Genomic DNA, 9,677 nt, shown 5'->3' with positions numbered 1-9,677 from the left:
ACTAGCTATTTAGTCCATTACAACATAAAATGAAGCTTGTAGTAATCAGGATCACGATATGTATAACTTTTAATTCTTTGGCCATGATATAGAACACTCAATTTTTATTTTACAACTTTCTATATATCAATAATAAATAGTTTTTACTTCATTCCAATGTTGTTTATGCAAGCATTGTCAACTTGTTTGTTGATCATCCTCCACCTCATACATTGTGTCATATAATGGCCGGTTTAATATTTCTGGTAAGAAAAATATAAGAATACCGCCCACAACTCCACATGCCCCAAACACCATAAACGAAAGACTAGCATCCATAACTACCACGAAAGGTACTAGTATGGCTCCTATTTGTCCCACTTGCCTTGCAGACCCAAGCGCCACGGCTCTGACTACTGTTGGAAACAACTCCATCGTGTATACAAATAACAAGTTAAAACTCCCGGACATTCCAAATATTCCCAACACTCCACACATTGTTCTCACTATCTTCCAATTCCCTTGGCTTCCCATAAAGCTGCCTATAAGGCAAAATATCCCACTAAAACACTGTGTTCCAACTCCTAACGGCTTCCTTCCAAACCTATCTATCAATGTTGCAGTCAAAAGATATGCTGGCATCTCTGCAGCGGAGTTGAGCAACACACTAATGTAGATATTGGTTTCAAGGTTCGTGGCATTCAAATTTAGTCCGTAGTACACACCGGCGCTTACAAAGTAGATTCCCATAAGAAGAAGCAAACGGTTTCTTGTTAATGGTGACTTGATCACGTCTATTAATGAACTACTGACAACTTCGTTGGTTCCTTCAATTTCTACACTCTTGTGATCACAACTCTTGGCTTCCTTGTCTAGGACAAGGTAAACATTTTCAGGAAGGTTTTTTCTATTGGTTTTAGCAATCTTGTGCATGATCTTCATGGCTTCATCGTGTTTTCCTCGAACGAGATACCAACGAGGGGATTCAGAGATGAAAGGGAGCATGAAAACAAGAAAGATGATGGTGGGTATGGAAGAAGCAATATACAAAAATCGCCATGATTGAAACATGTAAGCTATTCCAGAGAGCAGAGCTATCCCAGTTGAATAGAAATAGAAGGTAGACATGCCGGCCATGCCACGCTGGGCAGGACCAATAGGTTCAACGGCTAGGACGAAGGCGCAAACACCAATCCCACCGGAGCATAAGCCGGTGAGTAGACGGAGGATGGCATATATCCAATAGTTAGGGGAGATGGATGTTAATAAAGAAAAACTGATGCTCATGATGCATACAAGTGTGAGTGATCTTTTTCTTCCCAACTTGGTATCAGAGAGGTAACCAAATATGCCGCTACTTACAAAATCAGATCACACATTTGAATCAATAAGTGTTTCTTTAAGAGCGTTTTTAATAAGATATTAGATAGATATAATAGTTAAGGTAATAAAAACTCAATCCCGGTTATACAGGGGCGGATACAGCTTGTAAAGAGGGTGGGTCGGTGCCCCCGTCAGGCCTCCGGAATGTCGTGTTTGTAGGCACGAATTAGTATATTATGACTCAACAATCAATCTATGCCCACTGTCCGGAACCCGTCCGTGCCTACCGTCAGTAACCGTCATCGTCGGATTTACGGGGAAGTCTTGAGCTGCGGTCGTCCAACAAAGTTGTGGAAGGTGAAAATACGAAAGATAATGGGGGAAGATTCAGAAATAAATGCAAACATGAATTACTACCGTATATTATTTAATTAAAAGACCCAACATTATTTTATAATATTATTTTTATAACACATGAATTGCAACCGTCTATATCATTATGAACGTTACTTTTGTCATTTTGTTATTAATAATATTAATACAACTCTCTACATTTATATTTTAAGTAACAACTATATAATTTATTTTGATATATAATTTTAGTTTGCTAAAAAAAGTAACATTATTTTATGTAAAAATATTATATTTAAAAAGTTTTTTTGGAAATATAATTTGTTATCCTCTTATTATTATCAATTAATTTCAGTAAGTTCACGAAACACATCTAAACAAAAAGTATATCGTGACTTTCTATTTAAAAGTTTTCAGTTTCGGCCTTGTTCTCATTGACCCGACCCACTTTAACACAATTAATTTTGTGCCCCCCGTACTGAAAATTTCTGAATCCGCCTCTACTGGATAAGGATGACAATAGGACAATATTAGTAACCTTGCTCTCATACAAAGTAGTAAAACCGTGTTCCATCAAAGCATAGAACCCTTGGGGACCAAATATACCCTAACTACAAACTAATGATGTTTATATTATTATCCTACTTAAACGCAAGTAAAGCTCTAGACCAAACGCAATAGCAAGTAACTTAAATATATACAAAATTATTTGTTGATCACCAAACTATATATTAACTCAAATTACAAGTTTTGAATTAAAAAAACTCAACTGAAATATCAAAGTTGAAACTTAATATATAAAAGTTCTGAAGTAAGTTATGATCATGAAATAATAACTCTTAAATAGTGAGTAGAAATATCAAATTAATATATTAAATCATAAATTGATGATAAGTTACAAAGCTTACCTGTTGAAAACTAACTTGAAATAATTAATTAAGTGGAACAATAAAGTAAATTTTCCAAACCATGTGAAATGCGGTATCTATATATAAAAATAGCATTTATGAATTTTTGTTATAAAAAATTAAACTGAACGTTTTTATTAGGTAGAATTAGTCAACTTGCCAAACCATGTGAAAAGCACGTATTCTTCGGGTTCGTTTTTCGAGTTTCGGGTTTTATGGTCGGGTTCTTCGGGTTTCAATGTTTTAAATCTTGATCCGAAACCCAATCCAAATCTCTCACGGGTTTTTCGAGGTCAGGTTTTTTCGGGTTGGGTTAATTGGGTTTCGAGTATCATGGCAAAACAAACACAAAACCAAAAAAATTTTATAAAATATAATGCTAAAATTAAAACAACATATTCTTCTTTGCTTATAACACCAATAATTAAATAATAAATTAACATAACTTAATAAAACAATTCAAAAGAAGAGTAAAACTAACTCGAACCATAATCGTATTCAATCGGGCGTGATTAGTTGTTGGATTACGGTTGCTATTAGTAATAAACGGAAAACATAAACTAATAATAAGCAATCGATCCATAATAGTTAGAATGACAACAATACGTCGATTAGACACTGATTCTGATAATTTTGGTGGCTAAGACTAAGTAGCCTATTATACATAAAATATATTTAAATTCAAAACTAAAACTTTATTCGGGTTTTTCGGGTTGACCCAAATCTTATAAATCAAACTCGAGAACCAACTTCGGTTCGGGTCCGGGTTCTTCGAATCAGGTTAGTTCGGGTACAGGTTTTTTCGAGTTAGCTTTCGGGTAAAAGTGACATCCCAAATTTTAAGTAATTAAACCTAGACAACTTGCCAAACCATGTGAAAATCACTCCACATTTTAAGTAATTAAACCATTTTCTTGTGATGGATTTGCCAACAGATTAGTGCATTCGTTTGGATGTGTGTATGAATTTTATCAAATATTGTTGTTAAAAGTGTTATTTTATGCTTAAAAAAAACTAAAAGCATAAAAAATAACTAAACCCTCAACTCGATCCATCGATCCTCAACTCAAGTAAAAGAAGAGTCCAATATGAACTCAACTTCTCCTAGATTGGAAATATAAAGTCAAGTTGGCCTGACTCTACTCAACTTGTATTGTTAAGATTGATCTAGAGTAAGTGTTGGCCATTCTCCAACTCTTAAGTTTTAACATTACCATAAGTCTATAACTATTGCATGCAACTAAAAAATAACATAATTTAAAGATATAGAGGGTTGTTACCTATCATGGAACCACAAAAGAACAAAGCTTGAACCAATCCAACCTTGTACTTTTGTCCACACACCAGCCCCCACTCAGCCACGGTTGACCACCCTTCGCTATCGTCCCATCGCCATGAACCTGGCTAAAGCCCACAAACGCCCTTGTTCGAATCCCATACACATCCAGAACCAGGTTCGCATGTCCAACCAGGTTCACGATCAGCAAAAATCGTAACCATTGTGTTTATGGCATCAAGTGCCCATGCCATACACGTGAGAACGAAATGCCTAAATTGCCAAAACCCAAACTCACCGCAATATTTGGTTAGCATTTGGTCGACAGAGAGTGTCTCGAGTGGTGGTTTCCCATGAACCGTAGTGGTGTGTGTTCCACGGGAGGGAGGAGAGATGACCGGAGATCATCCAACTCCTTTTTATGGTGAAGAGGTAGGTCCCAGCAGAGCCCAGTTGGACCCGCAAGACTCACCTCAAAGAGGGAAGCCTGCGTAGTTGAACCCGCAAGACTCACCTTCAACATGGACGTCTGCGCAAAGGCTAATCTCGCAGAACTCACCTGGAAGAGGGACGTCTGCGCAGAAACCAACTGGATCCGCAGGACCCACCATGCTCAGAGACGTGACGTCCTTACGCGCAGTACGCAAGCTGTTCCCGCAGGAAAAGCCTCCCAATGGTGAAGTACTCCGCCTGTTCCCGCAGCTGCGGATACAAGCCATCAGGGAAGGCTACCTGCGCAGCAAGGCTACACGCACAAGGCACTTAACTCTTAATAATTCAGTAATGTCACCTGAAGAAGGAGTGAGCAAGCCGGGAACACTCCCGCACAAAGCCGGGAACACTCCCGCACAAATGAGCCAGTCCGTACGATACTGGAGGATCTTTTGTATTGTACCTGACGAGGTATGGACAAAAGATCTGACCAAAGATACGACAGCTCACTGACAACAGTATGACGAGCAGCACGCTCTTGTACTGTATGTCACTATTAGCCGCTGCCTACTCACCAACCTGTCGGAGGACGTGCATAGCCTGCAGTTGGTGGAACAGGAATAGTACACAGCCGGCCTGGTCATTATCAGCCGCTGCCTACCCACCAACCATCAGCATGGCATGTGCGTAGCCCATAGTTGGCAGAACAGGAACACTATTCAGCCGGCTGTACCTGCTTGGAAACCTACCTTCGGCTATAAATACTCCAACACCTTGGAATGGTATCATCATATCTCATATCTTGATATATTACCTGATATCTGCTCTAGTCATTCTCTTAATATACACTTATATTCAAGAGCAATCTAGTCTGATTCTCACGCCGGAGGGTGGTCACAAGGAGGTACCCCCCCCCCTTCTCAGTGACGAGCTCACGGTGTCTGTTTTGCAGGTTATCAGAAGAACCATCTTTGCCGGACCTAACACTCGTGGGAAACATCTATTTAACCTCCAGATTATCCGTAATCTGCCCGGGGTCGATTAGTGTTTCTTCATTGGCGCCATCCGTGCATAAAAGCTAGAACTTAAGTCTTTTTCAGTTTTCTCAAGACTTCTGGAAAGATGGTTAAAGTTACTCCGGTCCCAAAACCAACGAGTGACCAAGAAACCCCGATAACCACAACCCCAGCTACTGGGGGGAATACCACAGTTTTTACGAACACTACCCCGGTTACCCAAGCCGGGGCAAGTGCAGTAAACTTTACGAACACTACCCCAGTTACCCGAGCTGGGGCAAGTGCAGTAAATAATCTTTCACTGGGATTCACCGATACCCAGTTAGAGAGACAACGAACGAGGCTCCCCCGCCAAACACTCGATGAAGTTAAAGTGTGGGCAGAAGCATGTCAAAAAGAATTCCAAGCTGAGTTGGATGAACGCTTACGTTCACTCCAACAGGCTGATGAATTCGGAGAGTACTTGGACGATGATTCGGAGGAATCCGATAGTGACGCAAACCCTCGTCATAGGGCGAAAGGGAAGCGTAAGGAAACGGACTCCCAACCGAGAAGGCATTTGTGGAAACCCACGTGACTTCTCCAAAACATTTAGACCAACTGCTGCAAATGCGGGAACGTCCAAATTTGCAAGGGACATTGCGGAAGCAATCGCCCCGAAAAGTGCCAAACAGATGTCCAACATCGGCACTTACGATGGTATATCTGATCCAGACGATCATTTGAACAGATTCATAGCGGGGGCAACCGTCAGTAATTGGACGGAACCTACGTGGTGTTACATGTTCCAAATGACGCTTGTTGGGGCAGCTAGAGCGTGGTTCGATCGTCTACCGGTCCACCACATCTACGATTGGGCAGACTTCCAGCAGAAGTTCAGCCAACACTTCAGCCAACAAAGAAAGTATACCGAAGAGCAATGGACAATCCTCAACTGCATCCGAGAGGAAGATGAGTCTTTACTAGACTTCATCACGCGCTTCAATTCAAAGAAGCTAAGTCTGGGCACTATTAGCGAATATCTTGTTCGCGCTGCTTTCATCCAGGGCGCGAAAGACCCAGAGCTCATCCGCACTTTAACGGGTAAAAATGGCATGCCGTCCACATGGGATGCCATCATGACAGCAGCTAAACGCTTTGCGGAAACGGAGAAGCAACTGGGTAGAGATCTCCCCCAGAGCACAAACCTCTACACCCAGAAAACAAGAGAAGACAACGTCCTTACCGCCCGACTAAACAAAAAGCGGAAGCTGGGCATTTGGCAGTCAAGGGTAAACTTTGACACCTCATCCGGCTTGCAACATCGGTTAGGTGGAAGGGATAACGTACAGTCGAACCAGAACTCCAGATGGACGCCACTCACCAAAAGCGTCACCGAGATATTCGCCACTGAGAAGCTCCCATGGCCAAAGGCTCTAATAATCCGAGAGCGTCACAACGCTGATCAGAGCAAATTCTGTGACTTCCACAGGACAAGAGGCCACAACACCGAGGAATGCGTAGACTTGAAGGACATCGTCGAAACATTTGTCAGAGATGGGACGCTCACGCACCTCGTGGCGTAATGAACGCTGAGCAGGCTAATGCGTGTAGAACCCCAGTTGGGGAAAACACGAATAAAACTGCAGCTTCAATGTCGGAGACTGCATACTGCGTAAACAACGAGATTCCGAACCAAGTGCATATCGGCTCGAAAGGCTCGATGACACTCCCAAGAACATGGAAGGGAGCTCAATTACACAGTCTGCATGTAGATCAATTCCAAACTTGTAAAAGAAAAGGCCCAGAGCCACTTCTAATGGAAATGATTCTCCTTATCACATTGACGCTGATGGTCTTACATTTATACTTATGAACTTTCTACACTGATATGCCGGTCTTCACCGCATACATAAGTGGGGAAGTAAGTCGTTGCGTGTCGAAGGCGGCCAAACCCGCATAAACACAAAAAACGGCAAACCTTCACGCAGGTCAGTCATAGGTAAAGTTTGGTCATCCCACTAAATGAAAGTGACGGTCTTACCCGCACAAATCATGATAGAGGAAACCGAACTAACCTATTGACAACCGCGCGTCGAACGGTTAATTTATTCAAAACGCTGATGCCGGTTTTCACCGCATGTGTAAAGAAATCGTTGCGTGTGGACGGCGGCAAAACCCGCGTTAACACAATAAACGGAAAACCTTCACGCATGTCAGTTATAGGTAAAGTTTGGTGATCCCACTAAATGAAAGTGCCGGTCCTAACCGCACAAATCATGTTAGAGGAAACCGAACTAACCTATTGACAACTGCGCGTCGAACGGTTAACTTATTCTAAGCACTTAGAAAATTTCTAACGAAAAGATGAGGAAAACCTCCACGCAGGTGAGATATAGGTAAAGTTTAGCCATCCTACTAAGGGCAAGTGACGGTCTTACCCGCACAATCACAAAGGAGGAAGCAAAACTTCAACCTATTATCTACCATGTTCAAAGGTTAACTTATTCTAAACACTTAGAAAATTTCTAAGGAGAAGATGAGGAAAACCTCCACGCAGGTCAGATATAGGTAAAGTTTAGCCATCCTACTAAGTTCACGTGAAGGTCTTACCCGCACAATCACGAAGGAGGAAGCAAAACTTCAACCTATTATCTACCACGTTCAAAGGTTAACTTATTCAGAACACTTGGAAAGTTGCTAATTTAAACTAATGTATGCATGAGCAAGTCATATAACGTTTATAAAGCAAGTCATCCACTGAAAGTAGCGGTCCTACCCGCACAAAGATTTGTATTCCATAATAATTCAAGTATTACAAGAATGGCCGGGTAACTACCCGCCTACAAGAATATAAATCTATACAATGTAAACCTATCCTAACAGTGGGAAGGGATCTAAAGGTTCAAGCTTCAGGACCACTCCCTCCAAACCCACTTGTACCCGCACCATCAGTTGGCTGTGGCGGTTCAAGGAAGGTCTTAAGAATGGTTAGCCCATCATCAGCAGCAGCAACTTCGTTCACCTTCTCCACCACCGGATGCGGGAAGGCGGCATACTGGTTCACTGCTTGGTCATATACAGCTTCAGTATCCACATCATATAAAGGGAAGTTGGAAGGCGGGATGCCCTTCTCAACGAACCCTAGACCAAGCAGGAAGCCGGCCTTTTCCCCATCCTCATGAGAAGCGTTGAGGGCTGCGCTCATGGCATCTTCATATGATGTGTCCGTGAAGACTCGATGCACAACCTACAAGCAAAAATACAAGTATCAAAACCTTTTCTATGTACAAAGAAAAGCGTAAAGATATTATGAAATTGCAAATACCTGAGACAACGCTTCTCGGAGAAGCCATTCCTTGGCAACCAGAGCCTCCTGGAGGGCAGCTTGAGCTTGGTTACGGGCGCGTTCGGCTTCACTTTTGTTAAGGTTGGCGAGCAACACTTCCTTAGCAGCAGCCTCTTCAACGCCCTTTAGCTTCCGCTCAGTGTGGTCAAGCACGCCCCTCTGGTCCAAGATCTCTTGGAGCTTCTTGGCGTCTTCCATAGCCAAGGCATCATGAGCTTGCTGGAGCCTCTCTAGCTTGGCTTTAAGCTCCTCATTCTCAATGCGTAGAGGCTCAGCAACAGCTTCAGCCTTGGTGGCCCTCTCAGTTGCGTTACGTGCAGTTTCCTTAGCCAGCCGAAGCTGTTCGTTAACAGCTTGGGCAGCCTTGGAACGGGCCTCGAGCCGGGCCTGAACTTCAACCTCGAGGGCCTTGAAGGCCTTCTCCTTTTCCGCAGCCACTGCGGCAAGCCTCTTGTTCTCCTCCCGGATGGCCCGCGCCTGAGCCACTTCCAGGCTACGCGCCGTCTTTAACTTGTCGTTTTCACGACAAAGTAACTCGACGCGCGGCCGCATCCGGGCAAGGAGAATCCGCAGTTCATTCGACAGCCTACCCTCCTGGTAGCTGGACATGGCTTCCCCCAGCGCACCAGCGGGGGCGGCGTGGCGCGCCCACTCGACGCATTCCACAGGCGTCCGAAGGGTTGTTCCTCGGCGGATGTTCCATCGTGGAACATACACTTCATTGGAATCCGACACTGCAAAAGCAAAAAGCAGTTAGGAAAAGATGATAACAAAATATATATATATATATATATAAATAACAAAAAGGCAAAAATAACCCTACGCACCTGTAGGGTCGACAACAGGCCGATAGCCACCAAACCCATCAACTGAACCTAAGGGATATCCTTCCAAAAGGTCAAGGAGACGGGAAGGAGGCAAGGATTGGCTAGACGCCCCAACCCCAAACGTACCTGAAGGACTGGCCGTTGTCGCAGGCGCCGGAGGAGGCATGGTGGAGGTTGCCGTGGTGGAAACCAACGGAGGTGAACTCACCGGAGGTGAACTCACCGGAGGTGAACTCA

At 43.3% G+C, this 9,677-nt stretch overlaps 1 pseudogene; it reads right to left on the bottom strand.

Annotated features, from left to right (window-relative positions):
* Positions 1-17: 17 nt before the first annotated feature.
* On the bottom strand, positions 18-6,402 carry LOC143529429 (organic cation/carnitine transporter 4 pseudogene; annotated as a pseudogene).
* Positions 6,403-9,677: the final 3,275 nt, after the last annotated feature.

This window comes from Bidens hawaiensis, unplaced genomic scaffold (genome assembly GCF_021521415.1).
Source record: "Bidens hawaiensis isolate Kalapana, Puna unplaced genomic scaffold, B.hawaiensis_p1.1 tig00008542_1, whole genome shotgun sequence".
Lineage (NCBI taxonomy): Eukaryota > Viridiplantae > Streptophyta > Magnoliopsida > Asterales > Asteraceae > Bidens > Bidens hawaiensis.
Note: the sequence above shows the minus strand (reverse complement) of the source record. Positions and strands in the feature narration are given on the sequence as shown.